Here is a 12,191-nt window from a genome sequence, read left to right on the forward strand (position 1 = left end):
CTCGCAACGGCCTCGCCCAACAGTCGGACATAAAAAAGCATAATGTCTTTCCGATCGTGGACAAACTCGTGCTATTACCCAGTGTACTGTATTTGTACTCTAGAGTCTAGGCTCTAGACCTTGTATGCGAGGCAAGGGATTTGTCGTTCATATAGAATAGCCATAAATTGCCGTAAATAGCATTAATTTTTCATAAGTTTCTTACAGCGAACACCCTTAATGCATTGCATCACGAGGCATTTTCTTGTCTCCTTTATCACTGGTGGAAACAACGAACTCTTTAGTCACTCACTAGTTAGTTGACCGTTGAACGTTGTCTGTGAGGGATGTACTCTGAAAAGCATTCTGTGTGTGTGTATTTTTCAAGTCAAGATGGCTTGGAGTGATTTGTCACACTCCGAACTTGAAGGTATGTATTTGAGAAATAACACAATTGGCTTTATTTCCCCATCAGCTGGAGGGGGTACACTCATTGTCATGCTTAATCGCCCAACCGGTAGTCATCTTAACTTGCCCATGCCAATGTTTGTGATTTGTTTTATTCCTCAGACAATAACTAGTGGTGAAATTCAAGTACATAATTGTTCAGAGAATTAATTTCAATCCATTGATAACAACGGTTCAAAGGTTCTAAATATTATTATTTTTTTAATAGTACTTAGGCCTATTTCACGCTTAACGCAGTTGAAGGGAGTTGATTCCAGTCGATCTGCAAGGTTAAGGAATTGACAACAATAACATCCTGCCAATCTTAATCAGGCAGTCTCTCCCCAGGTTTGAATTGGTAATCGGTAATTTATGTAATTACACGGTTCAACGACTTCTCACTCTTCTACTACCTACTAAGGTCTGGATTCTCTCCCAACTCCCTTTTCCTGGCTAAAAATTTTTTGCCTTTAAGAGGCAGGTTTATCGCTTTCATATTTCATCCTTCCATTTTTTTTGTTAATGCTTTCTTTGGGAGTGGGCTGGAACGGAGAATTAGGTTGCCCAAATTAAGTAAGTGAACGTAATTCAGTGGTTCATATATAGTTTTCCAGATGATGCCAATTATTAGGAAACATAATCCTCTAACAGATAACCTCAATAATTTGATTCAAAGAAGTGCAGACTATAGCTTCGACATCGCAGCCTACTGGGGTCTAGGCCCATGTTACCGGTAACTACGGTAGCTGCTCTGATATTTTACTGTAATGTTAAGCGGTTATTAGTGAAGGATATTGATAGTGAAAATAACTGCTTAGACTCCTTTCAAGGGCCTTTTCAAACAGCGTACAGCTGTTGATAATTTTAGGTAATATATCGTTCGCTATAATAACTCAGCTCTGTGTTGAAACGCCTCCTCTCATCCATTACCTATTGGAGTAATGGCAAGATCAGAGCCATCTTACGTCTGAGGTAAAGAACACTTAAGCTTATCTCAGCTAAACTCCTCACTGCCCTTTACTTAAAGCCTTCCATATTTTTTTATTGCTTTCATGCACGTGTTGGATATAATGCGCAACCTTTTTTCATTTGGGCGATGTTTACTAGCTTCATTGTGTTTTCTACTGCTACTTGAATGATAAATGCATACATTCATAAATGTTTACAGTCTTGTGTATAGATATATATATAAATTGAGGGAGAGAGACTTCGTTCTGTAATTAATTTTCGTTTAATTAGTTATACATACATATATATTGATCTTGTTTTACGTAATACAACGCAAGATATATCCACATATCCCCCCCCCCCCCGTGACCGTGATAGTCTGCGGACAATGAACTCACGTTTAGACTTGACGAGACCGGAGCCAGCAATTTTCGCAGTGGCGTTTTTTTTTATCCAAATACTGACGCGACGGAAAGTTAAATTGCTACTGGCACACGGGCACATTTTCTTGGTAGCTCTTTGCATCTCGCTGCTAGTTTACCCAGAGCAGTTAGTAACAATAGTAAAAGTGGAAACGCCCATACCTGTCACCTTGGATCTACAGGCCAGCTCAAGAGAGCTGGCCTATCCAATATGTTCCCAACTGACGATGACATAACTTAAATCAGTGCACTAGAAGTATGATTAACTGGTGACGTTAGTTATGTTGAATAACATATATTAGGAACGAATTGCTCCTTTAATACCACTGTTGTGAAATAGTAGTTGTCAGTTTTAGGTTAGACCTCCGGCACGTAGCTTAATCATTTGAAGCCAACTCTGCCTATTAGCGTAACCTTCTATTTGTCCAAAATTACTATTGTATTACTTAGTTGGGTACATTTTGACTGTTCCTTGAAAAAAACTAGAAAATGCCTGTTTTATGGTATCAAACGATTCGGCCGCTGGCACCGAATCAATGATGCAGCACCACAAAATACCAAGAAGAATCGCCCGCATGTCAGCTTCTTTAAAAGTAACATTTTGACTGATCACTAAGAAAATACAGTAATTATAATAAAGTATTATACATATATATGTATATTTATGTATATATATATGTGTGTGTGTGTAAGGTAGTTACTTTGCATAGGGGACTTTTTGTACACTCAGGGATTACCGGTTTCGTAGTATCTGTCTCCATCATCAGGTCCGAAACCGGTAGTCATAACTAAATATAGGATGTTTTATGTACAAGTATTGGTTTTACTTATATATATATATATATATATATATATATATATATATATATATATATATAATCTTCATTATGTCAATAATATGTTATTCTGACAGATAGGTGTAGATACAGTGCAATCTGTCCCACGAGCCTGTTGTAGTGTCTATTACGTGTTTATTTCCAGTTGTTATCAATCTTACCTGCCGAGAACTTACTTTTTCATAGTGTGACATATTTGGTTGTTTATTCTCTTCCATTATTCATAATATGTCGTTCATTTTCCCGTCTATCCAGCTTCTTCTATTGATTACATATGTCTTATCTTCGCGCCAGTCGATCGATCTGCCATTCCCCACCCATCTAGAAAGAAAAAACTGATTACATAGTCTTATCTTCGTGCCAGTTGATCGATCTTACATGCCCCACCTATCTGGAAGCAATAAACTGGATCGACCCCTCAAATGTTTGGTGTGCGTGCATTTCCGGTGGCGCCATGGCAGCTGAAGAAACCCAAACGCAACGCATCAAAGCCCCTGTCATGCATTCATATAAACAGAAAGTGCAATAAATAACACATGTACACCAACGTGCGTGTTTCTAACGACGTCATATATAAGTATGAATTTAGCTCAGTACATTAATACGCGGATTCTTAACTCACACAACACATGCTTTCATAGGCCTACTTATCAACACATTTATGCACATTATACGCAAAGATGAAAGGCTTAAAGAAAAATGCTGTTTAAACGCTGATGACAACTAAACTTAATTATCATTTTAAAAATCCTGCGTCTTCCGCAAAATAATGCAGCAGATCCTTCACTGTCATGTCAGGAAACTGATTTCTTATGCTGCACTGCTTATACATTGTACAGTCAACGGTTTGATAATCTCTCTCTCTCTCTCTCTCACACACACACACACACACACACACACACACACACACACACACACACACACACACACACACACACACACACATATATATATATATAATATATAATATATAATATATATATATATATATATATATATATATATATATACAGTATATTATATATATGATACACATTACATACATATATGCATATATGTATATATACACTATATGTGTGTGTGTGTGTGTGTGTATGAAAAGACAGAGAGAAAGTTCTGCTGGAGTTTTATTACATTTTAAGCAAATGGAAAAATTTTATTCGGGTAATTTGGTTTACATTTCACCTTCGAAGCACCTGAGGCCGGTAAATCCGCGATTGGAGGGTTGCCAAGTTTCAGTTCATGTATTTACCGGCATGTGACAGCAATTTCCGTTACAAATATCACTGTTTTCCCGTACGTAATACGTATCATTTTCTCGATTTGTGCGAGTTGTATCGTAAGTAGGCTAATTCCTAAAACTGCCCGTTGATAATTTTTTTTCTGTTTTTGCTCGTTGTGAAACAAGTCCCAAAAGTTTTGTAGCTTTGCTTGGTGTATTTGTATGAATGATTTTCCTAGAAAGACCAAATCAGTGCCTAACGACGATATATTGTTTTTATACTATTCTGTATTCTACTTTGCTGACTGCTAGTGAAGATGCCGTGTCTGAATTTTTAAAAATCTGTTTTTATTCAGTAATTTGTATAAGAGCCACTGTACAATTAGAACATTCTCACAGGCAGCAATGCAACGGCAACCGATGGGACCCAGGTAGAGAAATCAATACTTATGCAGCTACCGAAGTGGTCCTGGATTCCTGCATCAGAAACCCTAGAAGAGCAGCGGCAATTGAGGTGTATGGTAGAAATCAGTTCAGAAGGTAAAGTACTTAGTTTACCAGTTTTTCATGTTGTAAATGCCATATTGATTCTTTAGGGTATATGTCATATCTTGATAATTTTTCTGTGAACATGTCATGTCAGTCCAATAGCCATTCCATATAGAAATGACTACCTGCAGTTCGTTGTTAGCTTTTTGGTTGTTTCATATACAATTGAACTGCCTGATCATTATATTTTTTGATATTTCTTTTTATTGGTAATGTCTAGGTATGACCATCAATAAAAGTTTTTTTTTTTTTAGCATAAGAAAAACTTTTTCAAGTGTAATTTACTTAATAACAAAGCCTTTGGTTTTCATTTAGACACGAATTTTTATCCTGACAGGTTTTTATTTATTTGTGGTTTTATTATTTTTAATTTTACATAATGCCGTTTTTTAATACCAGTGTTTCTTCCTCATTGCCATCAATATTTTTCGCGTTTTTTCATCCTTAACAATTCATAGGTGCATTTCGTCAAATACATGAATCATTTCTTCTGCAACATGCTTCAGCTAACTCGTACACAAGTTATAGTGAGAAATTAATTGATCCAAATGACTTTTACAGTGGGTTGAATGGTTTTATTAAATATGTGTATAAAATACGGCTGTCATAAGATTTTAATGAGATTTCCGCGAAAAACTTTCGAGAAGCTATCGATCTATACTCCTTAGAAGGAGACACTTTGCCTTAGTCTACGTCTACGCTTTTTTATGTGTATGAAATCTGAAACTGTTCGAAGCATGTCTTTATGCGAAAAAAGAAACCTTATTGTGTTTTAGTACTATTATCGAGCAGACAAATTGCTCTTGACTTCCAGGCAGGGAGATGGATATTCCATTTTTGGTGGCGTTAGAATAATTTAGTCTTAAATCAATTTCATGTCGTAATACTAAGGTGTTGTGAAAGATGATCTCACTTAATTTTTTTTTTTTTTTGTGTGTGTGGAGTAAATAAATAGAGAACTTTTCTGGAACCTTTTTTTCTTATCCTTTACTGACGTTCATCGCCTTTTACTCGATTATTACGTGTCAAATATTCAGTGGGGCTAAATACTTGAGAGGTCAGTGAACGTTGTAGACAAGTCAAGGCTCAGGTAAATTTCGAATTCGTGCTTTCTGGCGTCACGTCAACTACGGTCATCAACGCTAATAAATGTGACACCGTCTTCAAGTTTTATCGGCAGTTAACCGGGGTGTAAGCTTAAGTAGAAAGTCTGTACTTGTTATTCTTTATCCTTATCTGCACAAATTTCCTGCTTGGTGATGATAAGGATGATGAATAACGTGAAATGCTCTTCGACTTTCACTATGGTGTGCTTAGAACTAATGTCTCCATGTATTGCTGTCGGTTGCAGTCCTTATACTAGCTAAACACAATAGATCTTTTTTTACTTCAGAAGTTTAGCCCTCAAATATTTAAAGTTTTCGAGTTGTAAAACTCTCATCTGACTATTGTTTATTTACTGCTGTCTCTACTGTCCTTGTCGAACATATAATATTTTTCAATTCACCCGAAAAATTAGAAAAAACAACGGCAAAGAAGACCGTACAGTATTAATACTACATTCCACAAGGAAACGTTTAAAGGTGGTGCCTACATCTCTTCAGTAGGCACGGATATTGAGCAAATTATTCATTATTTGTGCTGCTTTTAAATCGACCACAGAGTTGTAACTAAGCTCAACTATTCCGTGAGCGATATATCTCCACCATTTCAAGCTAACATACGGTGGGTTCAGCCAAGCATTATTTCAAATTTTCGTCTCATCGATTACAAGAAAAGGGTAGAAGTGGCGGAGGGGCTAGTCGGGTGGTCTGATGCTCCCGGGTTGAGCATGCGCCGACTCGCATCGCTAGGCGCTGGCGCCGCCGTATCACCAGTGCCACTGTTGCCAGTCCCCGCATACTGTCAGATGTTGATAGATGTCGCTCTCCCTAAGTAAAATCGTACGCGAGCCTATCACGTTTCAATGTTATTGGAGGCATTTACTGGTTGGGCCTTCACTCGAAAACTGAATCTTGTGATTGTGGGCGCGGCATCGACGCCAAAACCGCGTAAATAGTGAAAACGTTTGCTGTCGACTCGGTACTTCTAGTTCACACATGAGGTCGTGCAACAGACAGCGGTTTCTCCCGGGTCGTGTGTTGTACGAAGGGGTATTATAAATAACGATTTCCGTTTCAGGTAAGAAAATAAGTGGATTAACGTTTACTGCGTTATGAAACGGTGGTCATGTGTTGGGTGTCCTGTTTTCATTAGGCTTTCAAATATGGCTTATTAAGGCCCGTTAACTTGGTGTTTTCATTAAGCCTACAGATAATTTTTAAAGATTAGTGCTAATCACTTTTTAAACTGAATTCAAGTATGACACACACACACATATATATATATATATATATATATATATATATATATATATATATATATATATATATATATATATATATACAGTGTGCATATATATGTATATATATATATAATATATATATATATATATATATATATATATATATATATATATATATATATATATACAGTGTGCGTATATATATGTGTATATATATATAATATATATATATATATATATATATATATATATATATATATATATATATATATATATATATATATGATTATAAACAAAATTAACCCTAATACTTGGTCCAAGAAATTACAATTATTAGCGCAGGTTATATGTTATTACATGCGTTTACTGTGACTTAACCAGAACAGTACCGATCTTCTTAAACCCAAATTGTAGTACCGTGAGCTTTCCAGAAAAATGAGTAGGATGAAGCCAGACTTGAATATCACTAGTTATCTCACGTTCATTTACATTAGGCTACCTGCCCTTACCTCGAGTTTCAGGAGGTTATGCTTTTGGTTTTCATGGTTCTGTTTTGTGCCTGTTCATTTGTCTGTTTGTTAACAGGAATGCGTAAAAAGTTATGTATGAATGTCTTTTTCTGACTGGTGACAAATGATTATGAGAGTTTGGAAGAGAAAGGAATGTAACTTCGGGAATAAAACCTTCTTGGGGCTGAAGTGACCAGCCTCTGCGGAAGGTTGGTAAGAATCGCACCTGTGGGCCTGATCATAGTAAGAATATTTATTTACCAGTTGCCATATAACTGAGTCTCAGTGAAATTTCCATCTTTACATATCTGAAAACTTTACCCTTGCTTATATAGCACGGGCAATATTAGTTTGTTATAAAGCAATGATTAGTAGATACAAATTTCAAGAGGTAGCCTTTATAGAAGCTTCAGTAGCGTGTTTCAATTTTTGGGGGTGGGAGTGGCTAATGGGTTGGAAGGGCTTAAGATTCAAGGCTGTTTCGTTAGGTTACCTGACTCATCGACCTTCTTCATCCATCATCAATTTCCGCTCTTTTATCATCACTTCGTTTTACCTCTCATCAGCATCTGCTGTATGCTTCCGAGACAGTGACGTTTCATGCCCGTTTTTCAGACCTTGCGACCTGATTTCATTTCATTTCATTTCACTTCATTTCATTTATTCTACACGCGACTCATTCTCCCGTGATTGTTTCCCTGTTCCTTTTATTTTTTATGATACTCTTAATGTGCACAACTGTTTCGCAGTCTGAAGTAGCCCTCTTTGTTTTTTTTTTTTATTTTTTTCGTTGTCAACCACACTCCCTGTTCCTTAACTTCTGTTTCAGTGGAATTATGTGCATTTTACACTCGGAAATAGCATATGATTTAATACTCGCACACATACGCAGTAGGTTAAATGTACCCAAGGCATACATAAGTAAATTTTTGGTACTGAAGATAAAATGGGATTTGAGGGACTTTGTTATCTTGAATGATTTAGAGATTGGAACCAAAGATTTTAAGAGTATCACTCAAATTGTTGAACATATTTCAGGAAATACCAATGTTTATTTCCTTCCAGAACGCGTTGTAGTGATATTTTGATTCTTACCATAAATGAGGAATGTATTTACGCAAGAAATCCGAACACTTCGTCACAGAGTACATAATGGAGTTGATGATGACAGGTTCCACGTGGACTGAATATTTACGGTTATTGGGTCCACAATGTCAAATATTTCATTTGTTAGTGTTTTGTTCTCCGAGGACTTGTTTTTTTGTACGTAAATATATATATATATATATATATATATATATATATATATATATATATATATATATATATAGTATATATATAATACACATACATTTATATACATTGTGTATCTGTGATAGTTTTGTACAAGAAACCTTTCGTCAGCTCGATCAGTTAGACCTTTTCATCTATTATTTGTAATACTATTATGTTGTATTTATTGATGGTATGGCGCCTACGTTCATATAAATGCATTGCATTGGTCATTAAACTGTGTCGTATCTCTCAAGTTTCTAGTATTGTGTCAAGTTTAGTACGATGTCAATCTTGATGATCATTTTCCGTAGATTTCCCTCGTCCGGTCTCCACTTCTTTGGAAAAATAGAATGTACTTTCGTAGCCCATTGTTACAAATGTAATGATACTGTAAACCTCTATGCCCTGTTGTTTATTTATGAGCAGTTGCATTCGTCTTTCTGCCATTGTTACCTGTGCGTCTCTTAGCCGTTATCATCTCCTGAAGAGTAATGAAATGATGATCGTTTTGAAGATGAATTCGCCTCCTCATCCCTAACTTTATCAAGGTTTGTTTGGTGGATAATCTCTTTGCCAGAAAGGCAGACGATTAAAGAATGCACCGCATACCTGTTACGTAATGTAAGCGCACGATTAAAAGCCTCTGGGTTGCCGCATAGATTTAAAGAGAGATACACATGCGTGTTTTATGTTTACCACGGCGTGGCATAAAAGGTTTCTGGCACTACTTCTCGGCACTATTTTAAACCTGGGCTGTCTTCCAACAGAGCGTGAGAGAGAGGGAGAGAGTGATTGATTTAATGTTCTTCACTGGCGTTACAAGAATAAGATCACTGAAGCCCTGAAACTGTTACTGATACGATTGGTCAGTGCTTCAAAAGAGGGAAAATCTTGATAAAATTTTCATGCAGTAATTCGAAGAGGGAGAAAACGTCCCTAAGTTTGTAGTCACAGTGTGTGAAGACGGTAACCTGTACTGTATGCCAGTTCCTTTAAAGATGGGTGAGCATACTGCTTGTTTATTTGTTTAGCAGTGTATCACTCAGTGACAGGAATAGTTCAGTGAGATAATCATTAGGTAAAATTCGTCACTTTCAGAGTGCAAGAAAACGCGTGTGAGAAAAAGCGTTAGTGTTACCAATTAACGCGTCGAAATGTAAAGAAACGTTTGCACTCGGGATGCATCACTGATCACTCCGAAGGAGAGGTTTCCATTCACCGTGTTGTGAGTCTTAGGATGTTGCCGAGTTTCGTTAATTTAAGGGAAGCTACATGCTACATTTGTATGGTTTATTTCTCGGCATCTTTTATTCCTCACCTGCTTATCGATTCACTTGAAAAGTATTTATTGGTTGCAGGGGAGAGGGGGAAAGGACCCGAGAAAGTGATGACAAAATGAAGTAACAGAGGTGTTGGAATGAAAGGGATGCGTGAGAACGCATGCCAGGATTTTCTCCGGAGGTTGACTTGCTTAGTGTTATTGGGTTGTTGACGCGTTGCTTGAAGCACTCTTCGTAAACACAAGTAACAGAATGGTTTACACAAAGGGGTCTTCATGATTTTTAATTTCGCCACCTATATGTACAGGTGGTACCATTTTAATTATATGGAGTGGTAAAAGTTAACTCATTGAAGGCCCTTAAGATACTACCTGATCCCAAATCCAAGTACTCCCATTAGTTGGAGCTTTTTAGCCAGCGTTGCCCTGATATACAGTAGGCCTATTTTGTACGGTGGTAAATATTAAAATCTTTTCATTATGCTTAGCTGTTCTTCTCGTGTTTGATATTCTTAATGTTATTATTCGTTTTCTCGCGCGTTCTTTATGCAATATACCGTATGTGTGTATGTATGTATGTATGTATATGTATGTATATATATATATATATATATATATATATAGATATAGATATAGATATATATATATATATATATATATATATATATATATATATATAGATATATATATATTTATACATACACACATACATACGTACATACACTTGCCAGGCTTCACAGTCCCATAGAAAATGCGTACATTCATTAGCTCGAATGTTAACCCGTGATGGTCTGTCTTGCGTACCATTCATTTCCCGATTGTAGAAAGTGTCCCGTTTCATCTGCATCTTCTAACATTGATGTAACATGCCTTAAAAAAAAACTGATTTAATCGTTGACAAACTTTCCAAGGCCTCTCTGTATCTTCGCATTTGGAAGAAGACTAGGGACTTCTTAAGAATGTTTGCATTTCCCAAGGCTTGGAATGTGGCGTTTCGCGTCCATTTGATTAGGGGTGGGAGTTCAGCTAGCAGTCTCATCGTAATTTCACTTTGTTTCACTTTGTTTCACTTTGTTTGGTTTTATGTACAGCTCTCCACAGGGATAATTCCCTCTCTGGCGGGCCCTTGTACGTTTTCAGAATAAGGTGCTTCTTATATTTTATAAATGTCTTTCAGTGTTTTCTCGTCAGTATCGTAGCTCCTGTAGAATAGGAGAGCCTTTAGTTCTTTTTTAATTTTGCCTTCTTCTTGTTTTAAATTTCATAGAAGATTATTAGTCAAAGCCATGATCAGTATAATTTTTCACCTTTGGCACATGTTCTTTATATACTGTGCACTTATTGCCATCATATGTTTTATGTTTAGTATCACTATGGCCTTTCTTTACACAGTTTTTACACTTGAAGATGTTGCTAGCACATTCATTTGATTTGTGATTTTCACCACATCTAGGACAAGCTTGGTCATTTCTACAGTTTGTTGGGCTGTGACCAAATTCCTGACATTTATAGCATTGGTAGGGCATGTAATAGTCGTATACTTTGCAACGGCTATATATATAGTGTACACAATTTGTCGCCTCTATCATAGATAGCCTTTCGTATATGTGGTGTGCATTTGATGATATATTTGTCATCTTTGGCTATCATTTCCTTTACAGTTTTCAAGTCGTCATTTTCAGAAATGAGGCTACCTATCCATGCATTTTTCTTTACAATGTTATCGACAATGTCATCTTCATCCTTCGGGACGTAGACTACTTTTATTTTTGGTTTAAGTTTACCCTTCTCATTTACTGATATATTGCTGATTTTCTGAATCTCCGTTTTTGCCTTTTCTAAGTTTTTCTTGTCTGGAAATCTTACAAATAAGTGTCCATCTCTTGTTGTTTTAGCCTGTTCAACTGGCGCCGTTATTTTACTCATAATTTGTCTCTTTTCATTTGCTGCTGTGCTCTCTTCGTTTGTAGATTTGATCAGAAGCACTTTTTGTGTCTTTAGTGATTCGGCATAAGTTTTGTACATGTTTGTCATGGTCTTGACATCTTTATCAAAATTGTCAATTTTGTTTTGGATTTCATCTATGTTGATCATTACGTCACTAATTTTCTGAGCCGAATCGTAAATCAACTTTGTTAATATCTCTGTGTTTTCTTTTATTTCTTCAAGTTCATCTTCAATGAGTTTTTTGTGTGTTCTTTGTTCATGCCTCTTGCAATTATCACAGATGCACAATATGTTATCACTACGAAGTATGGATGTGTATCTGCCGTCGATACCAGAACATTCATAGTGGAACCATACGTCACACATTTCACAGCAAGTTCTTTCATCATCAACTTCCCCAGAGCAATGTCCGCAGGTTGCTGACTCTCTCTCGA

At 36.4% G+C, this 12,191-nt stretch overlaps 1 protein-coding gene across 10 annotated transcripts in view; it reads left to right on the top strand.

Moving 5' to 3' along the window:
• Window positions 1–12,191, top strand: part of LOC136847217 (organic cation transporter protein-like) — a 69,870-nt gene that overhangs the window by 2,517 nt on the left and 55,162 nt on the right. For 2 of the 10 annotated variants that reach the window (XM_067118670.1, XM_067118674.1), the window contains exons 1-2: window positions 276–409; window positions 4,254–4,394. The gene's annotated coding sequence lies outside the window, so the exon portion shown is untranslated. Of the gene's footprint in view, window positions 1–275; window positions 410–4,253; window positions 4,395–6,233; window positions 6,585–12,191 lie in introns of those variants that run through there. The other 8 variants (XM_067118671.1, XM_067118676.1, XM_067118675.1 and 5 more) reach the window with 7 other exon arrangements.

This window comes from Macrobrachium rosenbergii, chromosome 16 (genome assembly GCF_040412425.1).
Source record: "Macrobrachium rosenbergii isolate ZJJX-2024 chromosome 16, ASM4041242v1, whole genome shotgun sequence".
Lineage (NCBI taxonomy): Eukaryota > Metazoa > Arthropoda > Malacostraca > Decapoda > Palaemonidae > Macrobrachium > Macrobrachium rosenbergii.